Source organism: Nycticebus coucang, chromosome 2 (genome assembly GCF_027406575.1).
Source record: "Nycticebus coucang isolate mNycCou1 chromosome 2, mNycCou1.pri, whole genome shotgun sequence".
Classification (NCBI taxonomy): Eukaryota; Metazoa; Chordata; class Mammalia; order Primates; family Lorisidae; genus Nycticebus; species Nycticebus coucang.
This window is the reverse complement of record NC_069781.1, coordinates 84,358,564-84,382,667: the sequence shown is the minus strand read 5'-3', so window position 1 is coordinate 84,382,667 and position 24,104 is coordinate 84,358,564. Positions and strand designations below refer to the sequence as shown.

The 24,104-nt window shown below is 39.8% G+C and overlaps 1 non-coding gene across 1 annotated transcript; it reads right to left on the bottom strand.

Moving 5' to 3' along the window:
• Positions 1 to 23,051: 23,051 nt before the first annotated feature.
• Positions 23,052 to 23,158, bottom strand: LOC128579964 (U6 spliceosomal RNA). The gene has a single exon (XR_008378331.1). It is a non-coding gene; the product is annotated as a U6 spliceosomal RNA (small nuclear RNA).
• Between the last annotated feature and the right edge of the window lie 946 nt (positions 23,159 to 24,104).

The window sequence follows — 24,104 nt, the reverse complement described above, 5'->3', positions numbered from 1 at the left end:
GTTGTTTAATTTCCATGCCTTTGTGTTGGAGTTGAATGTTTTTGTTGGAGTTGAATTCCACTTTTAGCGCATTGTGATCTGAGAAAATGCAAGGTAAAATTTTAATTCTTTTGATTCTATTGAGGTTTATTTTGTGTCCTAGGATATGATCAATTTTGGAGAATGTTCCATGGGGCGATGAGAGGAATGTATATTCTTTATCTATGGGATGAAGTATTCTATATGCATCTATCAAGCACAGTTGTTCTAGGGTCTCATTTAAATCTCTTATATCTTTGTTTAATTTCTGTTTAGAGGATCTGTCCAGCTCTGCAAGAGAGTGTTAAAGTCCCCTGTTATCATGGTGTAATAGGATATCATATTGCTCAGACTAAGTAAGGTGTGTTTCAAAAATCTGGGAGCATTTAAGTTGAGTGCATAGATATTTAGAATTGACAGGTCTTCTTGTTGTATTTTTCCCTTGACCAATATGAAGAGACTATCTTTGTCTTTTTTTACTTTAGTTGCTTTAAATCCACACATATCTGAAAATAAGATTGCAACCCCTCTTTTCTTCTGGATTCTGTTTGCTTGAAAAAACTGTCTTCCAACCCTTAACTCTGAGCTTTAATTTGTCCTTTGAGACTAAGTGTGTTTCCTGCAGACAGCAAATGGATGGCTTGTGTTTTTAATTCAATTAGCCAATCTATGCCTCTTCAGTGGCTAATTCAAGCCATTAACATTTATTGAGATAACTGATAAGTGTGGTAGCATTCTATTCATCTTATTTTGTGAAAGACCATTGCTTAGTTCTGTCTTTTGCATCATTGTGGAGTCTAGGTTCTGTCCTTTAATTTCTGAGTGCTTACTTTGCTGGTGGTCCATTGTGATGGTCAGTGTCTAGAACAGCTTGAAGTATTTCCTGTAGAACTGGTCTTATTGTGGCAAATTTCCTCAGTGTTTGCACATCAGCAAAAGATTTGATTTCTCCATCAATTTTAAAGCTTAGCTTAGCAGCATATAGAATTCTGGGCTGCAAGTTGTTCTGTTCAAGTAGAGTAAAAGTAGATGACCATTGTCTTCTGGCTTGAAAAGTTTCATTAGAGAAGTCTGTGGTCACCCTGATGGATTTGCCCCTATAGGTCAACTGGAGCTTATTCCTGGCAGCTTGTGAAACCTTTCCTTTTGTCTTGACTTTGGACAGGTTCATCACAATGTGTCTTGGAGATGCTGTATTAGAGTTGAGGCGACCTAGGGTGGTCCGATATCCCTCTGAAAACAGTGTGTCAGAAACTTTGGTGATATTTGGGAAATTTTCTTTTCTTTCTTTCTTTCTTTCTTTTTTTTTTTTTTTTTTTGAGACAGGGCCTCAAGCTGTCACCCTGGGTAGAGTGCTGTGGCATCACAGATTACAGCAACCTCCAACTCCTGGGCTCAAGCAATTCTCCTGCCTCTTGACTCCCAAGTAGCTGGGACTACAGGTGCCTCCCACAATGCCTGGCTACTTTTTTTTTTTTTCTTGCAGCTGTCATTGCTGTTTGGTGGGCCCGGGCTGGATTTGAACCCACCAGCTCAAGTATATGTGGCTGGCACCTTAGCTGCTTGAGCCACAGGCACCCAGCCAGGAAATTTTCATTTATAATATTCTCTAGTATGGCTCCCATTTTTCTGGGGCCTTTCTTTATCCCCTTCTGGTATACCTATAACTCATATGTTTGAATGCTTTACAAAATCCCATAATTCTGTCAGTAAACATTCTGCTTTCTCTCTCTTCTTTTCCACCTCTTTAACTATCTGAGTTATCTCAAGAGCTTTGTCCACTACCTCTGAGATTCTTTCTTCTGCATGATCTAATCTGTTGTTGATACTTTCTATTGCATCTTTAAGTTCCCTAATTGACTGCTTCAGTTCCTTCAGCTCTGCTGTATCCTTTCTATATTCTTCATATCATTCATCTCTTATTTGATTCTGTTTTTGGATTCCCTTTGGGTTATTTTCCACTTTCTCAGCAATTTCCTTCATTGTTTTCATCATCTGTATTTTAAATTCCCCTTTTGTCATTTCTAACATTTCTTTATAGGTGGAATCCTCTGTAGTAGCTACCTCACAGTCCATTGGGGGGTTACTCTGGACTGATATTTTATGTTGCCAAGATTTTTCTGCTGATTCTTCCTCATGAGTGTTTCCTTTTATCTATTTTCTTGCCCTAATTTTCCTTTCACTCCCTCTTGCTCTTTTAGTTACTGGCTTAAGGCTTTGATGAGTCCTTTGGTACAAGACCAGAAGGATGAGAAGATTGAAAAGCAAGAGGGAAAAAAAGATTTTAAAAAGAAAGAAAAAAATGGAAACGAGAGAAGGTGAGTAAAAGGGAATATTGATAAAATGATGAGAGATTCATATAGAGGGAGACAGGAGTAATATAGGTGTAGGGTACTTTGACCCAACCTTAAAAATCCCCAACCTCTGGGGGTGCTAGGTTGGGTGGTTCCCTTGAGGTCAGCAGCTCTTTGCCAGCCTCTTCAGACACAGTACCCCATCTCCACCAAGTAGAGAGGAAAGACAAAAATACTATATTACTATATATTAGTATATACTAAAATACTATAAATCAAACAAACAAAAACCCTTATGGGATAAAATTGGGGGAAAAAAACAAATAACAGGGGCAGAAACACTAGCAAAAATGAAGTTCTAATTGTTAAAGAAAGCAACAATGGAAAATTGTATTTAAACTAGAAAAATGAAAAAAAGAAAAGAAATAAAAAATAAGAAAAAAAGAAAATCTAGAGGGAAAATGTTAAAATTAAAAAAAAACAGTATATATATATATATAATATGTCTTGCTGAATATTGTCTGTGCAAAAAGTGATCTTCTGGGATATGAGCTGTTAATCACAATGCTGATACAGCTGTATGAGATAGAGACTGGTGGCCTTTGCTGATTTCTCAAACCCCACAGGCTTGAGATCCTAAATGTCTCCTCAACCTGCTTAAAAAACTCTTTAAACTGTTATCCTTGGCTAAGCAGAAGCATTCCCAGGAAAGCACTTGTCACTGGGATCTCTCCTGAAGTGGCTCCCCACTTTTCTAGTACGCCAAAACCAGTCTCACTCTATCCTCTGAAGGTCAAGGCTGTAATCTGCCAAACACTAAGATTTCCACTCTTCCCCAGCCAGCGTCTCAGTTCCCACCTTTGGGCTGCTTAGTCACTAGGTTATTCACCCAAGATCTCCCAGCCAATCCTCAACCCTGAGGGTGGAGCCTGCAGGGGCAGTTCTCCCACAGTGGCTGTGTGGGCAGCCCACAGTTCAACAATATTAGCTCCCTTCCAGCTTAACAGCTTAGTCAGGGCCCTAGACCACGCTCAAAGTCATCCACACTCTCGCCCAGGATCTCTCAAGGCAGATCAATCAAGTGCCCAAGTCCAAAAAATATGAAACAGCCCAAAGGTAAGGCCTTTCCTGTTTACAATCTCACTGTTACTATAGTTACAGCTGCGGGCAGCCTCTGACCGAACAAACGCACCCACTACTTGCCAGTTCTCTACTGTTTTTATCCTCCTCTTTGGGTCCAGAAGTCACTTGCTATATCTCTGTGTCTCTAAAGGGATGTTTCTAAGCAGATCCCACCTGCCAGAGATGCTCGGAGTCTTCTCTCCCCAGTCTCATGAGGCCCGGTTGCAAAAAAAGCTATTACTTGGCCTCCGTCTTCCCATCAAGTCAAAATAAATAAAATTGATAAAACTTTGGCCAGAGTAACTAGAAATAAAAAAGTAAAATCTCTATTAACCTCAATCAGAAATGATAAAAAGGAAATAACAACAGATGCCACAGAGATACAAGAGATTATCTCTGAATATTACCAGAGACTATATGCCCAGAAATTTGACAATGTGAAGGAAATGGATCAATATTTGGAATCACACCATCTCCCTAGACTTAGCCTGGAAGAAATAGATCTTTTGAACAGACCAATTTCAAGTCCTGCCATCAAAGAAACAATAAAAAATCTCCTAACAAAAAAAATCCCTGGTCCAGATGGCTTCACACCAGAAGTCTATCAAACCTTCAAAGAAGAGCTTATTCCCATACTGCAGAAATTATTCCAAAAAACTGAGGAGGAAGGAATCTTTTCCAATACGTTCTACAAAGCAAACATCACCCTGTTTAGTTGGGAAAAGACCCAACTAAAAAGGAGAACTTCAGACCATTTTCACTAATGAATATAGATGTAAAAATTCTCAATAATATCCTAGCCTATAGATTATAGCTTATTATCAAAAAAGTCATACATTATAATCAAGTAGGTTTCATCCCAGGGATACAAGGCTGGCTTAATATATGCAAATCTATAAATGTTATTCACCATACTTTTAACAGAAGTAAAAACAAAGACTATATGATCCTCTCAATAGATGCAGAAAAAGGATTTGATAAATTCCAGCATCATTTTCCAATTAGAACACTGAAGAGTATAGGCATAGGTGGCACATTTCCTAAAGTAATCAAAGCTATCTATGACAAACCCACAGCTAATATCTTACTGAAGGAAGTTAAACTGAAAGCTTTTCCACTTAGAACTGGAACTAGACATGGTTGTCCTCTGTTGCCATTACCATTCAACATAGTGCTGGAAGTTCTAGCCAATACAATTAGGCAAGACAAGGAAATAAAGGGCAAACTCTCCCTCTTTTCTGATAATATGATCTTATACTTAGAGAACCCCAAAGACTCAACCACAAGATGCCTGGAAGTCATCAAAAAATACAGTAATGTCTCAGAATATAAAATCGGTGTCTACAAGTCAATAGCCTTTGTATACACCAAAAACAGTCAAGATGAGAGGCTAATTAAGGACACAATTTCCTTCACCATAGGTTCAAAGGAAATGAAATAGCTAGGAGTATAACTAACAAAAGAGATGAAGGACTTCTTTATGACACTCTAAGAAAGGAAATAGCAGAAGATATTAACGAATGGAAGACCATACATACCATGCTTATGGCTGAGAAGAATCAACATTGTTAAAATGTCTATAATTCCCAAAGCAATCTACCTATTCAACACCATCCCTATTAAAATACCAGCATCGTACTTTCAAGACTTGCAAAAAAGGATTCTGCGTTTTGTATGGAGCCAGAAAAAAACCCGTATAGCTAAGGCAGTTCTTAGTAATAAAAATAAAGCTGAGGGCATCAGCATACCAGATTTTCGGCTGTACTACAAGGCCATAGTGGTAAAGACAGCATGGCACTGGCACAAAAATAGAGACACAGACATTTGGAATCAAATAGAAAATCAGGAAATGAAACTAACATCTTACAAGCATTTTCCCTGAATTCTCTTCTAGAATTTTTATAGTTTCATGTCTTAAATTTAAATCTTTTATCCGGTGAGAATAAATTTTTGTTAGTTGTGAGAGATGTGGGTCCAGTTTCCGTCTGCTACAGGTCTCTAGGCAGGTTTCCCAACACCATGTGTTAAACAGAGATTCTTTTCCCCAATGCATGTTTTTGTTAGGCTTATCAAAGATTAAATGACAATATGTGTCTGGGTTCATCTCTAGATTTTCTATTTATTCCATATATCTACATCTCTGTTTTTGTGCCAGTATCATGTTGTTTTGATCACTATAGATTTATAGAATGGAAGTCCTAGCCATCACACTCAGGCAAGAGAAGGGGATCATGAGTATTTAAATGGGGTCAGAGGATGTCAAACTCTCACTCTTCACAGATGACATGATCTTATACCTGGAAAACCCTGGGCACTCAACTACAAAGGTATTAGAAGTGATCAAGGAATACAGCAGTGTCTCAGGATATAAAATTAATACTCTCAAATTAGTAGATTTTATATATTGTAATAATAGTCGAGCTGAAAATATAGTCAAGGACTATATTCCTTTTACAGTAGTGTCAAAGAAGAAGAAATACATGGGAATTTATCTAACAAAGTAGGTGAAAGATCTCTATGAAGAGAATTATGAAATCCTAAGAAAAGAAATAGCAGAAGATGTTAACAAATGGAAAAACATACCACGCTCATGGCTGTGAAGAATCAAAATTGTTTAAATGTCCATACTACCCAAAGCAATCTACAGATTTAATGCAATCCCTACAAAGCACCAATGTCATATTTTAAAGAGCTTGAAAAAATAGTACTTCATTTTATATGGAATCAGGAAAAAAAAAAACTGAATAGCCAATACATTACTTAGATGCAAAAATGAAAGTTATTTTTCTATAATTAAAAAAGTGTCTGTGCATGTATGTGTTTAGGAAAAGAAAACAGGACAGAAAGAGGTAAAATCGTAAAATTAAAAGATTTGATTGAATGACAGATACATTAGAAACTTTGTTTCTTCTTACAACTCTTCTGTAAGTCTGAAGTTCTTCAAAATAATAAAAATTACAAACATAAGATTTAGAAGATAAAACTAAACACAGTTCCTGGCACATATAATCATAAATATATAGATTCACGGTTTGCACTGAACATCATGAAGTAATCATTGATATATGGCAAATGAAAGCAAATTAGTCCCTGTCATTCAACTTTTACCCATAAGGTGAACTTATAGTTCATAAAGTAAAAAGAAAGATACCTGTGTGATATATTTAGTTGAGAAGGGGACACTTTGAAATCATGCTTACAAACTTCTAGTTCAGAAAACTGAGCTGAACACAGAATTTTTTTTCCTCTCCTTCTGAAAGAGAAGGCAGTTTGCAATAAATCCAAGAGGTATAGCACCAGAAGACAAGAAACAAAAAGTATTTAGAAGCAAGAATCATTCATCCATGAACTGGGATGATTTCTCCCAGACTTCTGTCTTCAAATCACTGAGTTCTAGATGGACTTATTAATTCTGATTGATAGCTTCTGTTGTTAAAAGCCAACAAAGAAACCCTGCTAGTAAACACCAAAGTTTTCTTCAGTTAATTTCCACCCCCAAGGATAAGCATTGGCAGCAATCAGTGCCCTCGCTACATTGTTATTTGTTACCAGTGCATGTGATGTTTTCTGCTAAGAGATTGGCATGCCTTAACTATTTCTCACAGGCAAAATCATTTCTTCAACAGGCTCAAAATTTACTTTCAGATAGAAAGGGTGGCATGATAAACTTTAGTTTTCTGGGGATATTCCAAAGGTTCAACAGGTGACTAGAGATACGGGGCTAGAGCTCTGGGAAATCAATCATGCATTAGATTGCAGGGCATTGAGAGGCAAATGGTAGAGAAAAACATACATGTGGATGATATCATGTGACCATGATATCATAGTAAGGCAAATAAACCACTCTGGAAAATATCAGTAACACTTATAATGTAGTCAAAGGAACCCCGAAAAAAGGAGGATAGCCAGAGAACTGGAAGAAAATCAGGTTAGAATTCATGGTAGGAGGAGAAAATTAAGAGAATGTGTCACATGCAGCAAAGGAAAATAAAAACCTAAAAGCAAAATGGGGACATAAGACCCCATTCTTGGCAAGGGAAAACACCCCCAGAAAAGGGGAAAATAAAGAAATAAGCTGAGCAAGTTGGAACAAAGGGAAAGTCAGCTAGTTTACCTTTAAACCAGCTGCTGGTAATTTTTTTATGTGAGCAAGTTTCTTGCTTTTCCTGGAAATCTGGTCTGTCAGGGTTATAGCTTGCAATCACCCCTGCTGTGCCTATAAACACTCTGAAGGAATATGGCCACAGAGGATGCTGTGTGCAAGGCCTAGCAAGAAAGCTTTAACTAGGCCATCTCCTGCCCAGTCAACAGCCAAAGCAAATACCCATTGTGGAGATTTGTATTATGGCTAGGGGAGAAATCAAGGCACAGCTTGACCCCTGAAATATGGGTAGGAAGAAGACCTTATCCCAGAGGAAGACCCTCTGTGGTGGTTATGAGAGGAAAATTCCTCTTTCTCACTGATTCTTCAGAGGAGATTGACACCAGTGGCATTTTACTCCACAGTGAACTAGTGGGGATTAACACTTCCCTAGGAATCCGTGTGTGTGACCACAGACAGGAAGCTGCCCCAACACAAAGGTCAGGTTTTGGATTTCTTAAGACTGCTCAGACCCTTAAAGTTAATGATTATAGAAACAATAGGAGCTGATATGCTTGCTCAGAGAAACTGCTGATGTCTTTGTTCCCTTCCTAGGCTTACTCTCTGAGCTAAATGACCAAATAGCCTTCAATAAAAGATTAGTACAACAAACACCTGGAGCCACCCACCAGAACCTCAGGAACAGGCTTTGGTCCCCTGTGCTCTCATCTTTGAAAATTCTGTTCTGTGTGTCTTGTCTCTTTGTCTCCTGTTGTGTCTATCTTCACTTTTCTCCAGTCGATCACCACCAGATCCACAGGTCTTAATGGACCCTGCCCCAGGGCAGGACCCCAGCAGAACTAAAAATGTTTTTTATGCATGGTATTAGTTGACACAGTCTTTAATGACTGATCAAGGTCTTTTCAACAGAGTAGCAGGGAGTAAACAGGAGTGAAGAAGTGAAAATAGTCACTGAGATTCACTCTTTTCGGAAGTATGAATGAGAAAGGAGACAGGATTGCTTGTGTGATTTCTAAAAATCTATGCTCCATTAATTTTTTAGTGATACATAAAAATTGTATTTTTAGTGATACATATATTGTATGCACATGATACGTTGATATATACATAGAATGTGTAATACTCAAGTTAGAGTATTTAGGATGTTTTCTGAAACGTGTGTGTGTGGGGGGTTGTTTGAGAACATTTCAAATCTTTCCTTCTTACTACTTTAAAATATGTGATAAATTGGTGTTAATTATAGTAAACTTACTCTGCTATTAAACATTAGAACTTATTTCTTCTATCTTAACTGAATGTTTGTACCCATTAATCAACCTCTCTTCTTTCCCCTGCCTACCCTTCCTAGACTCTGACAAGTATCATTCTACCCCCTACCTCCATGAGATCCACCTTTTAGCTAGCACAGACAAATGAGAACATGAGATATTGTCCTTTGTTTCTGTTAGGTTATTTTTAATGATACCTATCTTTTTGTTGATTTTCTTATTCAGATTATAACTTATGGTTCTGATTGTATTTTCTATCCATGTTAAGTTTCTTTAATATCATTAGTTTGAATTCCTTTTTAACCATTTCATATATTTCCTTTTAGGCGGAATCTATTACTGAAGAATTACTGTGTTTCTTTGGAGGTGATATTTCCTTGCTTTTTCTTGTGTCTTGTATCCTTACATTAATATCCGCCTATTGATGAAACAGTCACTTCTTCCTATTTTATTGTCTTTTATAAAATATAGATGTATCTGTAGTGTTGTTTGGGTGAGGGCCTTGGCTTTGATTCTGGGTAAATGTAGTAGTGTATTCTCTGTTTGATTTATTTGGCTATAATCAGCATTAGTAGTGCCTGTGCATTCCTTGGTGGCTTAGGCTGTGATGATTCTTGTAGGCTGTAGTGAGGTTTTGTTGGGGATGGAGACGCCAGACCAGCCAGTCCTTGGAAATTATTGGCGGCAGTGGCAGGCAGATACCTAGGCAGCATATGTGGATGCCAGCAGTGGCAAATACAAGTAGGCTGGTCGTTAAGCTTCCAGGCAGCTTGCTCAGATGCTGGCAGTTGCAGTGGTGGGACAAGAAGGTGGATAAGTCTCACTATGTGTGGTATCAGTGTTGGGAAAAGTAGGCCTGTCCACAGATCCCTCAGTGGTATGCTTGGGTGATGGCAGCAGGTGGGGGGGGAGGGTTTGATCTCTTGGCCCCAGGATGGTGCCTGAGTAAGCCATTCTCTATTCCCATTGAAGGTATGTCTTTGCCCCATTGGAAGGGGCAAAGTTGTTGTCAATGGCAGCATCTCTGAGTAGGTGGCTCTTAGGCTCTAGGTAGCAAATACTTCAGATCACTTTTTCCTGGAGGCCACCTTGCCAGTGTGCTGCACCACCCATTCCTCAGGGTTTGTGGTGCTGTGTGGGCTAGAGGGCTGAGGACCCTGCTGCACTGCTGGTTTCAATCAGTATTGTGCAGCTGCAGCCATCTGGATGGATGCAGGGGGAGGCAGAGGCTGTTGGGCTTCAGGGCAGGATACAGTCTAGGAGGGGCTAATCTTTCAAAATGGCACCATGCTGCAGCTGCCTGGGTCTCAGCGTGTGTGTAAGACCTGGGGTGAATTCCCTCTCTAGGAAAATGTCATTGTGCACTCTCCCGGCAGAACCTATACCAGTCTCAGGCCCCAGTGGGGCCCAAGGGCTTTCTTGTGGGTGGACGTGTAGGAGTCTGTAGTGGCAATGTGAAGTACTGGGGTCCTCTAGGCTACCCCTTTCCCTCAATGTGGAGTTGCTCCTGGCTCCCAGCTAATCCCAGCCAGCCTGGCTGCTTTGTTTTCCTCTCCTTCCATGCCTCAGTGGCTTCCTGTCACTCTCCCATTCAATTTCAGTGTTCTCTCTTAGACGCTTAACTCAAAGTGTTATTTACTCACTGTTTTGGTCCTTCTTTGGGGAGGAAGTGGATGCTGAGCAGCTCTAATTCCTTCTGCTTCATTGATCCTATACAATATAAAACTGGATTGGGGGAAATGAGTATTACCTTTCCAATGCTTTATTTCAAATAAAAATAATAAATATATAAAATATATAATTTTGTTTTTTAGTAAATATATAATTAATAATTTTGCTCTTTTATATTTGTCTAAGAGCTTTCTCTCATACTTTTTGTGCCTAGCTATGCACCCTGGGCTAATTGCAAATCCTATGAAGAAAGAGAATGTGCCTTATAGCACTTTAACATTTTATTCTTCATACGCTTTCAGAAGGAAGTTTTAAAATACAGACACTAGATGGCAGTAAAGATCAAAAGTTGGATGAAACGAGAGGAGAAAATTTCCACTGTAATCATTTTGAAATAAATTATTGTTTCTTTTTAGGTGGGAGGGGAGACAAGATGGCGGACTGAAGCCAGCTTTCAACAAAGGCTCCCGTCCAGAAGGAGAGTTAAGGGACAGGAATTTATTAAGTATCCTGGTGGACTTGAGCCTCACCAAGAGAGAAGGCTGAAGAACGCACATCAACACCGCTGAGGCAAGTTGTGATCACAAGGACGCAAACAAAAGGTACAAAATCCACCATCAAGCGGACGGGAGTCGCCCTCCCCCATGAGACCGGCTCTAGAGCCCCATAATTGAACAAGCAGGCAGAAATTAAAGGACCTCCCACTACACTCCACGGGAGAGACCTTCTAAAAACTGGACTAACCTCCCCTACTGGGGTGCCGTGGCATTCTCCTGCCGGACATAGGGCTGAATAAAACTTTGGGAATCCTTTGCCGGCAACCCTGAATCCCCGGCGCTCCCCTCCCGCCCACTGAGGTCTGGAGGCCTGTCCCCCAGGACTTCGGATCCTTGGGTGATTTCTCAAGGGGAGTGGACAGTCCCCTTGAGTGCGACTGGTCAGCATTGACTCTGAGGCGCACGAGTGAGGAGAGGGCACCGGGCTGAGGGGGAGTCACGCCTCGCGGCACTTCCCTGCGGTGCAGTGCAGCAACCCTCCCCAGGCATACGGGGCCCAAGACTGAATCAGACTCTGGCCTCCCCGCTGAGAGCTGAGAACCCCTACTCTCACTCGGGGTCTGAGAGCCTATCCCCCAGGAGTTCGGCTCCTTGGGTGATTTCTCGAGGGGAGTGCACAGTGCCTGAGCTGTGTCAGGTCAGCGCTGACTCTGGGACACGTGAGCGAGGAGAGGGCACTCTGCTGAGGGGAAATCAAGCCTTGGCGGCACTTCCCTGCGGTGCAGTGCAGGAGCCCTCCCCGGACCGTAGTATTGCGTGAAACTGAATGAAACTCTAGCTTCCCCCCGCCCCACTCCCAATCGGGGTCTGGGGGCCCATCCCCCAAGAGTTCTGATTCTTGGGGGATCTCTTAAGGGGTGTGGACCCAGCACAAACTGCGGCCGCTCAGTGCTGACTCTGGGGCGCGGGACAGAGGAGAAAAGGGTCGCCTGAGTGCCCACACCAGAGCAGCAGTTCCCTAGAGGTAGATCAACAGCCGTTTTTTCTTTAACGGCAGAACGCTCACTTCTGGATATTCTGAGGCCACACCCCCTGTCTCCCTGGGCAACCAGAGGAGGCCACCGGTGACACGGCTCACAAACCCGGAAGCCTCCAGGGCGGGGCCGACCCAGAGAGGTGTTCAGACGCAATTCCCCAGCAGCAAAGACGTTTAAACTCAAAACAGCCCGTCTCCTGTAGGCGACGACAGGAACAGAGACAGAACCTCACAAAGTTGTCTGTTCTGTTCTGTTCTGTTAGCAGCATGCATCAGGGATGGGGCTAAGCCTGAGTGAACATCTCCTTCCCATCACCTGCATCAAACACTCAAAGATGTCAGGCCCCATCTCCTCCTGCTAGATAGCGGCAGTCTGCGGGGGCCTGGCAGACTTCCTTGCGATTCAGGCAGGTGCAAACCCCTGGAGTGTCTGTTCACTGCAGGCAACTGGGTTAGCCATCTGCAGAGATACCAGTGACTGGGTCCGACGGACGGGCAAAGTGGGGAAGGAGACGTCAACCTTCCCAGACTGCTCTGTTTGCTGGGTGGCTCCTCCTGACTCCACGCTGCACTGGGGTGAGCTGTGTCAGAGGAGTCACCAGGCCCCTGTGATCCAGTTCCCAGAGACCTCTTGAACCCTTCCACCTGAGACAAGTGCCGATTGAGACAGCTGATTCGGACCTTTTGAACTGGGCTAATAGACTGAGGACTCTTCAGGCGGTGCCCTGGGTGTGCAAATGTAGGAAGGTTTGATTCTCCTTTTCCAACTGGGGCCAGAGGTGGGCAGGCGGGGTGACTTAATTGCTGATTTTTCCACACAGCTGAGACTTCAAGCCAGAGTAGAAGTTGCAATAGGATCGAACAGAAACCAGCTGAAAACAAGACACAACCACTTTGTTTTTTTTTTTTTTTTTTTTTAATTTTTTTATTAAATCATAAGTGTATACAATGATATGATTATGGGGCATCATACACTCACTTCATAAACCATTTGACACATTTTTATCCCAGTGGTTAACATAGCCTTTCCGGCGTTATCTCAGTTACTGTGCCAAAACATTTATATTCTACATTTACCAAGTTTCGCAACCACTTTGCTCCACCACACCAGACAGGGCCCCAGTTTCTCAGGCCACAACACTGTACGGGCCCTCGATAAAACCCCAGGGGAAAAACCAAAGGGAGTAAACCATGGGGCGGAATCAGCGGAAAAACTCTGGTAACATGAATAACCAGAATAGATCAACCCCCCCAAGAAAAGATACGGCAGATGTGATTGAAGATCCCATTCATAAACAACTGGCTGAGATGTCAGAAGTCGAATTCAGAATTTGGTTTGCAGACAAGATTAATAAAATGGAATTAGGAATTCGAGGAGAAATTCAAAAATTGTCTCAAGAATTTAACGAATTTAAAGACAAAACCACCAAAGACTTAGACACACTGAAACAAGAACTTACAGCCCTCAAAGATATGAAAAATACAGTAGAATCCCTCAGTAACAGAATGGAGCAAGCAGAAGAAAGGATTTCTGACATTGAAGATAAAGTCTTCGAACGCTCCCAATCTCTCAAAGAGGAAGAGAAATGGAGAGCAAAAACGGATCACTCACTTAGAGAGCTCTCAGATAATTCGAAAACAAACAACATAAGGGTTATAGGAATTTCGGAGAATGATGAAGTAGCTGCCAAGGACACAGAGGCCCTTCTACATGAAATTATGAAAGAAAATTTTCCAGACATGCCTAGAGAATCTGAAATTCAGATAGCAGACAGCTTCAGAACCCCAGCACGATTCAACCCCAATAAGCCATCTCCCAGACATATCATAATTAGCTTCACTAAAGTTAACATGAAAGAGAAGATTCTCAAAGCAGCCCGGCGAAAGAAAACTATAACGTACAAAGGTAAGAATATTAGAATAACTGCAGATCTCTCTGCTGAAACTTTTCAAGCAAGAAGAGGGTGGTCATGAACTTTTAATCTCCTAAAGCAAAAAAACTTTCAACCCAGGATCTTGTATCCAGCTAAACTGAGTTTCATCTATGATGGAGAAATTAAATACTTCAATGACATTCATATGTTGAAAAAATTTGCATAAGTAAACCAGCTCTTCAGGATGTTCTCAGACCTATCCTCCACAATGACCAACCCAATCCTATACCACAAAAGTAAACTCACTCAGAAACTTCGGATCAAACTCCAACTTCCACACTGGCGAAAGGATTAAAAATGTCCACTGGACCTTTGAAAAACTCGATACCCAAAATTCCACCAGACTTATCAATACTCTCCATCAATGTGAATGGCTTAAACTGTCCTCTAAAGAGGCATAGGTTAGCTGACTGGATACAAAAACTCAAGCCAGATATTTGTTGCATACAAGAGTCACATCTCAACTTAAAAGACAAATACAGACTCAGGGTGAAAGGATGGTCATCCATATTTCAGGCAAATGGTAATCAGAAAAAAGCAGGTGTTGCAATTTTATTTGCAGATACAGTAGGCTTTAAACCATCAAAAGTAAGGAAGGACAAGAATGGTCACTTCATATTTGTTAAGGGTAATACTCAATATGACGAGATCTCAATTATTAATATCTATGCACCCAACCAGAATGCACCTCAATTTATAAGAGAAACTCTAACAGACATGAGTAACTTGATTTCCTCCAGCTCCATAATCATTGGAGATTTCAACACTCCCTTGGCAGTGTTGAATCGATCCTCCAGAAAGAAGCTGAGCAAAGAAATCTTAGATTTAAACCTAACCATCCAATATTTAGATTTAGCAGACATCTACAGAACATTTCATCCCAACAAAACTGAATACACATACTTCTCATCAGCCCACGGAACTTACTCCAAAATTGATCACATTTTAGGTCACAAGTCTAACCTCAGTAAATTTAAAGGAATAGAAATTATTCCATGCATCTTCTCGGACCATCATGGAATAAAACTTGAATTGAGTAACAACAGGAATCTGCATACCCATACAAAAACATGGAAGTTAAATAACCTTATGCTGAATGATAGCTGGGTCAGAGATGAGATTAAGAAAGAAATCACCAATTTTTTGGAACAAAATGACAATGAAGACACAAGCTATCAGAACCTCTGGGACACTGCAAAGGCAGTTCTAAGAGGGAAATTTATAGCACTGCAAGCCTTCCTCAAGAGAACGGAAAGAGAGGAAGTTAACAACTTAATGGGACATCTCACGCAACTGGAAAAGGAAGAACATTCCAACCCCAAACCCAGTAGAAGAAAAGAAATAACCAAAATTAGAGCAGAATTAAATGAAATTGAAAACAAAAGAATAATACAACAGATCAATAAATCAAAAAGCTGGTTTTTTGAAAAGGTCAATAAAATAGATAAACCTCTGGCCAACCTAATCAGGAAAAAAAGAGTAAAATCTCTAATATCATCAATCAGAAACAACAAAGACGAAATAACCACAGACTCATCAGAAATCCAAAAAATCCTTAATGAATATTACAAGAAACTTTATTCTCAGAAATATGAAAATCTGAAGGAAATAGACCAATACTTGGAAGCACGCCACCTTCCAAGACTTAACCAGAATCAAGTGGAAATGTTGAACAGACCCATATCAAGTTCAGAAATAGCATCAACTATACAAAACCTCCCTAAAAAGAAAAGCCCGGGACCAGATGGTTTCACGTCAGAATTCTACCAAACCTTTAAAGAGGAATTAGTACCTATATTACTCAACCTGTTCCAAAATGTAGAAAAAGAAGGAAGACTACCCAACACGTTCTATGAAGCAAATATCACCCTGATCCCCAAACCAGGAAAAGACCCAACAAGAAAAGAAAATTATAGACCAATATCACTAATGAATATAGATGCAAAAATATTCAACAAGATCCTAACAAACAGAATCCAACAACACATCAAACAAATTATACATCATGACCAAGTTGGTTTTATCCCAGGGTCTCAAGGCTGGTTCAATATACGTAAATCTATAAATGTAATTCAGCACATAAACAAATTAAAAAACAAAGACCATATGATTCTCTCAGTTGATGCAGAAAAAGCTTTTGATAATATCCAGCATCCCTTCATGATCAGAACACTCAAGAAAATTGGTCTAGAAGGGACTTTTCTTAAACTGATAGAGGCCATCTACAGCAAACCCACAGCCAATATCATATTGAATGGAGTTAAATTGGAATCATTTCCACTCAGATCAGGAACCAGACAAGGCTGCCCATTGTCTCCATTGCTTTTCAACATTGTAATGGAAGTTTTAGCCACCGCAATTAGGGAAGAAAAGGCGATCAAGGGTATCCATATAGGGTCAGAAGAGATCAAACTCTCGCTCTTCGCAGATGATATGATTGTGTATCTGGAAAACACTAGGGACTCTACTACAAAACTCCTAGAAGTGATCAAGGAATACAGCAGCGTCTCAGGTTACAAAATCAACATTCATAAATCGGTAGCCTTTATATACACCAACAACAGTCAAATTGAAAAAGCAGTTAAGGACTCTATCCCATTCACAGTAGTGCCAAAGAAGATGAAATATTTGGGAATTTACCTAACAAAAGACGTGAAAGATCTCTACAAAGAGAACTATGAAACTCTAAGAAAAGAAATAGCTGAAAATGTTAACAAATGGAAAAACATACCATGCTCATGGCTAGGAAGAATCAACATTATCAAAATGTCCATACTACCCAAAGCAATACATAATTTCAACGCACTCCCTATTAAAGCTCCACTGTCATATTTTAAAGATCTTGAAAAAACATTACTTCGTTTTATATGGAATCAGAAAAAACCTCGAATAGCCAAGACATTACTCAGAAATAAAAACAAAACAGGAGGAATCACACTACCAGACCTCAGACTTTACTACAAATCGATAGTGATCAAAACAGCATGGTATTGGCACAAAAACAGAGAAGTAGATATCTGGAATAGAATAGAGAACCAAGAGATGAATCCAGCTACTTACCGCTATTTGATTTTTGACAAGCCAATTAAAAACATTCAGTGGGGAAAAGATTCCCTATTTAACAAATGGTGCTGGGTGAACTGGCTGGCAACCTGCAGAAGACTGAAATTGGACCCACACCTTTCACCATTAACTAAGATAGACTCTCATTGGATTAAAGATTTAAACTTAAGACATGAAACTATAAAAATACTAGAGGAGAATGCAGGGAAATCCCTTGAAGAAATTGGTCTGGGTGAGTATTTCATGAGGAGAACCCCCCGGGCAAATGAAGCAGCTTCAAAAATACACTACTGGGACTTGATCAAACTAAAAAGCTTCTGCACAGCTAAGAACACAGTAAGCAGAGCAAGCAGACAGCCCTCAGAATGGGAGAAGATATTTGCAGGGTATAACTCTGACAAAGGTTTAATAACCAGAATCCACAGAGAACTCAAACGCATCAGCAAGAAAAAAACAAGGGATCCCATCGCAGGCTGGGCAAGGGATTTGAAGAGAAACTTCTCTGAAGAAGACAGGCGCACAGCCTTCAGACATATGAAAAAATGCTCATCATCTTTAATCATCAGAGAAATGCAAATCAAAACTACTTTGAGATATCATCTAACTCCAATGAGACTAGCCTATATCACAAAATCTCAAGACCAGAGATGTTGGCGTGGATGCGGAGAAAAGGGAACACTTCTGCACTGCTGGTGGGAATGCAAATTAATACATTCCTTTTGGAAAGATATATGGAGAACACTCAGAGATCTAAAAATAGATGTGCCATTCAATCCTGTAATTCCTCTGCTGGGCATATACCCAGAAGACCAAAAATCACAACATAACAAAGATATTTGTACCAGAATGTTTATTGCAGCCCAATTCATAATAGCTAAGTCATGGAAAAAGCCCAAGTGCCCATCGATCCACGAATGGATTAATAAATTGTGGTATATGTATACCATGGAATACTATGCAGCCTTAAAGAAAGATGGAGACTTTACCTCTTTCATGTTTACATGGATGGAGCTGGAACATATTCTTCTTAGTAAAGTATCCCAAGAATGGAAGAAAAAATACCCAATGTACACAACCCTACTATGAAACTAATTTGGGACTCTCACATGAAAGCTATAACCCAGCTACAACTTAACAATAGGGGGAAGTGGGAAAGGGGGGGGTGGGTAGAGGGAGGGGAATCGGTGGGATCACACCTGTGGTGCATATTACCGGGGTATTTGCGAAACTTGGTAAATGTAGAATGTAAATGTTTTGGCACAGTAACTCAGATAACGCCGGAAAGGCTATGTTAACCACTGTGATAAAAATGTGTCAAATGGTTTATGAAGTGAGTGTATGATGCCCCATAATCATATCATTGTATACAGTTATGATTTAATAAAAAAATTAAAAAAAAATAAATTATTGTTTCTTTTTATTTTTATTATAAATTGAAAATTTTTAATTGTATAAATTTATGGCATACATTTATAATCTATAAATTCAATGTGAAATATTTAAATCAAGCTACTTAACATATCTATTACCTTAAATATGTTATATCTTTTTTTGGTGAGAACATTTGAAATTTAAATTTTAAAATGTACAATTCTCTATTATTAACAATATTAATCATGTTATGCAATAAAACATTAAAAAAGTAAAAAAAAAAATATTCTTTCTATCTGTGGCCCTCTATCAACATCTCCTCATTTCCTACCCCCAGTCTTGGTAACGCCAATCCTACTCTCTGCTTCTGAGTTTAGTTGTTTTAGATTCTACACATTAGTGAGAATATGTGGGATTTGTGTTTCTGGGTCTGGCTTATTGTATTTAGCATAATGTTCTCTAATTCCATCTCCATTGTCTCACATGACAAAATTTCCTTTGGTTAATCTGGTTTCTCTCCCAAGTTTTCACAGACTAGAAGAAAAAGTTAACTGTATTTTGTCACTATGGTTTGGATATTTGGCTTCTTAAAATCTCATTTTGAAATGTTATCCCCAGTGTTAGAGGTGGGGCCTAATGGGATGTGTCTGTGTTATAGGAGCAACTTCCTCATGAATGGGTTGGTCCTGGCTTCATGGTAATATGAGAACTGGTTGTTGAAAAGGGCCTGGCATCTCCTCCCTTCTCTCTTTCGCTTCTTTGTGTCTGGTCATAGAATGTCTGCACACCCAGCAGTTCTCTGTCACTTTCCACCATAACTAGAAACAGGCTGAAAGCCTTACCAGAAGCTGATGCTGGAACCATGTTTCTTGCACAGCCTATAGAACCATGAGTCAAATAAGCCTTTTTTTCCTTTATAAATTACCCAGCTTCAGATATTCTTTCATAACAACACAAATGGACTAAAATGCCTATTTTGTTTAAAATCCAACAATGACAGTCCTTGTCTGAACAAATGGCAGCTTCTCACATCCAGTTAACCAGCTGCAAACTACGGCCTCCAGTATCACTTACTCCCCGTATGAGCAGGTGGTGCTAACCGGCCATCAGAGGTCTGCAGGACACTGAGCCAGGGAACTCAATTTTTATATTCTGCAGTGACCTTCTCCCAGTTCACTCAAAAAATTATTAGAGTGACCAGAGGAGGAAAAGGTGGAAGAAAATGGGAGAGACAGAGTTCTTTTTGTCTGGACAAATAGAGCAGTGCCTAAAAGAAAATTACCAGAATAGTAGTCACACCAGGTGGCACTACAAGTTAACATTGCCCTTCTTTAATCGGAGTATGAGAACCCATGAGGTAGAAATTTTATTTGTAGACAAAGAAGCTATATTCAGGGCCATCTCTGTATAAAAACTGTGCGGCCGCACAAAGCCCCCTACTCACAAGAACCTCCTATTTGTAGTGGTCTGCTCTTGTCTTTTGGAAATTCTTAGCAGTTTTTTAACAAGGACCACCACATTTTTATTTTTCACTGGCCCCACAAGTTTTGTAGCCATGGGGCGGTGCCTGTGGCTCAAGGAGTAGGGCGCCGGTCCCATATGCCGGAGGTGGCGGGTTCAAACCCAGCCCGGGACAAAAACCACAAAAAAAAAAAAAAAAAAAAGTTTTGTAGCCATGCTTGAACCGTACTTTCTTCACCCTTTCAAATTCAGATGTGATTACAAATTGCGATTTCACTACAGACAAGCCAGTTACTAGATTTCTTTTTTTTCCTTTTTCTTTTTGAAAATTAACATAAAAGATGATTTTTCTAGGATTATGTAGGTAGATTTTTTTTTTGAGTACTTCTTTGGTTTTCTTCTATAAAAACAGATATAGAAAGACTAAAATAGAGAATTGAATGCAAAGAATCTAAAAGGAAGATATACAGATGCTAAAAAAAACCAGGATACAAATATTAATGGTATAAACACTGAGGCATCTAAAGCCACTAGCTGGTTTGCATTCTGACACCACGAAGTTTCCAGCACTCACAATCCCCATGAAAATGGAACAATAATAATTGTTTCCAGTTAGAAGCAAGAGACTAAACTTTTTTTTTTTTTTTTTTCCCATTAGACTGGCCAAAATCAGTCTTCTTCCCAGATGGTTGTTTGGTCGGTGAGTCACCATGGGACTAGGCCTGAGTTTCTACACATTCCACTGCTGGGGCATAAAACAAACAAACAAACAAAAAACAAAAAACAAAAAAACAGAAGTCTTGATATGCCAATATAGTCATGGAATTTTCATTTTGTTTTCTTTCTCTTATATCTAGTATTTTACATTCTACTCAGCTCCTTTTCACATTTTCTCTACTCCTATGGTGGCTCCATTTGAGGTTCCATACTCACAGGAAAGAACAGGGAGGCAAGAATGTAAAGAAAATAATCCATAAGTTAAATTACTACATGTGAGCAATCTCATTAAAGTTACCTTTGCAATACCTGGAAATGATGGAATGTATCTGAGATTATAGGACATTTCAATGTAGGCATTATCATATTAATTAAGTTTCTTTGTCAGAAATGTGGTACAGCTTCTTATAGTAGCAGCAAAGACATATTAATATTTATTGCTTTCTGTGTTTGTTTGTTACATGCAGATTACCTCAATTAGGGTAAAAAACTTGGCCAAGCCTCACAGTCAGTGGGTTGTTGGAGGGATTTGAATGATGAGGCTTGACTGATACTATATCATGGTTGTAAAGAAACTGACCTCCTCTGAGTCAGTCTCCAGACTCAAAAAGTGAACAGTGATGGGCGGCCCCTGTGGCTCAGTGAGCAGGGCCGGCCCCATATACGGAGGGTGGCGGGTTCAAACCCAGCCCCGGCCAAACTGCAACAAAAAAAATAGCCGGGCGTTGTGGCGGGCGCCTGTAGTCCCAGCTGCTTGGGAGACTGAGGCAAGAGAATCGCGTAAGCCCAGGAGTTGGAGGTTGCTGTGAGCTGTGTGACGCCACGGCACTCTACTGAGGGCAATAAAGTGAAACTCTGTCTCTACAAAAAAAAAAAAAAAAGTGAACAGTGATAATTACAAGAAGGCATTTCGTCTATACACCAAAGCCAAAGAAGGAATCTAGAAGGTGAGTCACTTTGGCTACCGAGTAGACGTCCCAGATCTTTACAACTGAAGTGAAGGCAAAAGGATCATTTCCACAGAACAGCAGTTTGGTTTCCAAATACTAAAAGCTCTTCCTCTTTCTGTATTTCTTGCTCAGCCTGTAGTGGGTACACCAAACTCTAGTACAAGAATTTCTTCTCAGGCTACTTCATCTTTTAAAGTCATTTCGGTTGTTAAGTAAGAATTAACTTAAACCAAGTTTAATTACTACAAGATTTGTATTATCTATACCAACAGAGATAGGTGAAAAATAAAAACAGATTCACTTACATTGATTGTCTGAGCTGTCATTACCAGTGACCTTGTATTTGGAAGTATTCTTTTTTTTTATTCACTTTCTCTTAGTTGATTTGATATTAGCTGTTCATCCAATTTCTTAAACACCTACTAGGTACTACATGTTAGTCCCTTTACTTTGTTGTGTCTGATCATTACAGCAACTTTGTACAGGAAGTGGTGGTAGTATAGTAGTATTACATTAAAGAAAAACTGTATCTTAAAAAAGGCAATAACTATCTTTGGGGTCACTAAATAAGTGGTGGAGGTTTAATTAGAATTCAAACATCTCGGGCTCCTAAGTACTATTCTTTGTACTATGCTCCAAAATTATAGCAAACCCTTCGTTATTAGAATCCCCAAAGAAGTCACTTTATCTGTAAGCAGAAGAGAATATTTCAATTTTTACTTTCTGGATACTTCTTATTCATATGTTGTACTATTCTGTCACAAGACCTGCATCTAAAGCAGGTTGTCATTCAGGCTCTTTCCTTCCTCATGACATCAGAATTTCGCTTTTCAGTAGGTCATTGGTCTCGGGGATTCAAAGACAGACCACAGATCAGTGGTAAGATAGGACTTTTATTAGAACTTAGAAATAAAACAGAAGAAGAAAAAAGCATCAGAGCTTCTGGAAGGGAGAAAGAACTTAAGAACTCCCTCAGGAGTCTCCACATGGGCTCTTTTATCCAGAGGATTACACATGGCTGGCACTTGGTCCTTTACAGTCTTTGTCCCTGAGAAGGGATTAGGGTGTGTGCTCCTACCCGAGGTGGAATCACCCAAAAAACTATCACAGGCTGCTTTGTTCATGATCTTATCAGAGCCCAGAGGGTGTGTTCCGGAAAAGGCAGTCTGCTTTTGCCTGGAAATGGGGGTCTGACTTCTGAGCTCACCTAAGCCTAGAGAATGGGGGGCTCTCTGTCTAGCCCTGAGGGGTAGAATCCTGTATCACTCATGCCTATTGGTTTTCTTCCTTTAAGTTTTTTCCCATTACTTTGATGAAGGGAACACAGGCATTCAGAAGGCCTGTGTTTAAATTTATGTTTATTCATTCATATACCATATGAACTTAGGCAAGTCAAATGAATATATCTGGGAGCTTTGGATCCTCATCTGTATAAAGCAAATAACACCTCTCTCACAGATGTCTCAATAAAATTTTTTATAAAATACATCTAAGAATAGTTCTTAATTTTTATTTATTTATTTATTTATTTTTTTGTTTTTTTTTTTAAAAATATGGAACGCTTCACGAATTTGCGTGTCATCCTTGCGCAGGGGCTATGCTAATCTTCTCTGTATCTTTCCAATTTTAGTATATGTGCTGCCGAAGCGAGCACTATTTTTTTATTTTTTTAAATTTTTTTTGTTAGATCATAGCTGTGCACATTAGTACAATCGCCTGTACCCATTCTAAGATGCACCATAGATGTGGCCCCATCCATTACCCCCCTCCACCAAAACCTCCCCCCTCCCTTCCCCTTCCTTGGCCCTTTCCCCATAGTCTTGTGCTATAGTTGCATTATAGTCTTCATGTGAAAGCTATAATTTAGCTTCATAGTAGGGCTGAGTACATTGGATACTTTATCTTCCATTCCTGAGATACTTTGCTAAGAAGAATATGTTCCAGCTCCATCCATGTAAACATGAAAGAGGTAAAGTCTCCATCTTTCTTTAAGGCTTCATAGTATTCCATGGTATACATGTACCACAATTTGCTAGTCCATTCATGGGTCGATGGGCACTTGGGCTTCTTCCATGACTTAGCAATTATGAATTGGGCTGCAATAAACATTCTGGTACAGATGTCTTTGTTATATTGTGACTTTTGGTCTTCTGGGTATAAACCTAGTAAAGGAATTATAGGATCAAATGGCAGGTCTATTTTTAGGTCTCTAAGTGTTCTCCAAACATCCTTCCAGAAGGAACGTATTAGTGGGCATTCCCAGCAGCAGTGTAAAGTGTGCCCTTTCCTCCACATCCATGCCAACATTTCTGGTTTCGGGATTTTGTTATGTGGGCTACTCTTACTGGGGTTAGGTGATATCTCAGAGTAGTTTTGATTTGCATTTCTCTGATGATTAAGGATGATGAGCTTCTTTTCATGTGTTTGTAGATCGTGCATCTGTCTTCTTTAGAGAAGTTTCTCTTCAAGTCCCTTGCCCACCCTGAGATGGGGTCACGTCTTCTTTTCTTGTTAATACATTTGAGTTCTCTGTGGATTCTGGTTATTAGACCTTTATCGGAGGTATAACCTGCAAATATTTTCTCCCATTCTGAGGGCTG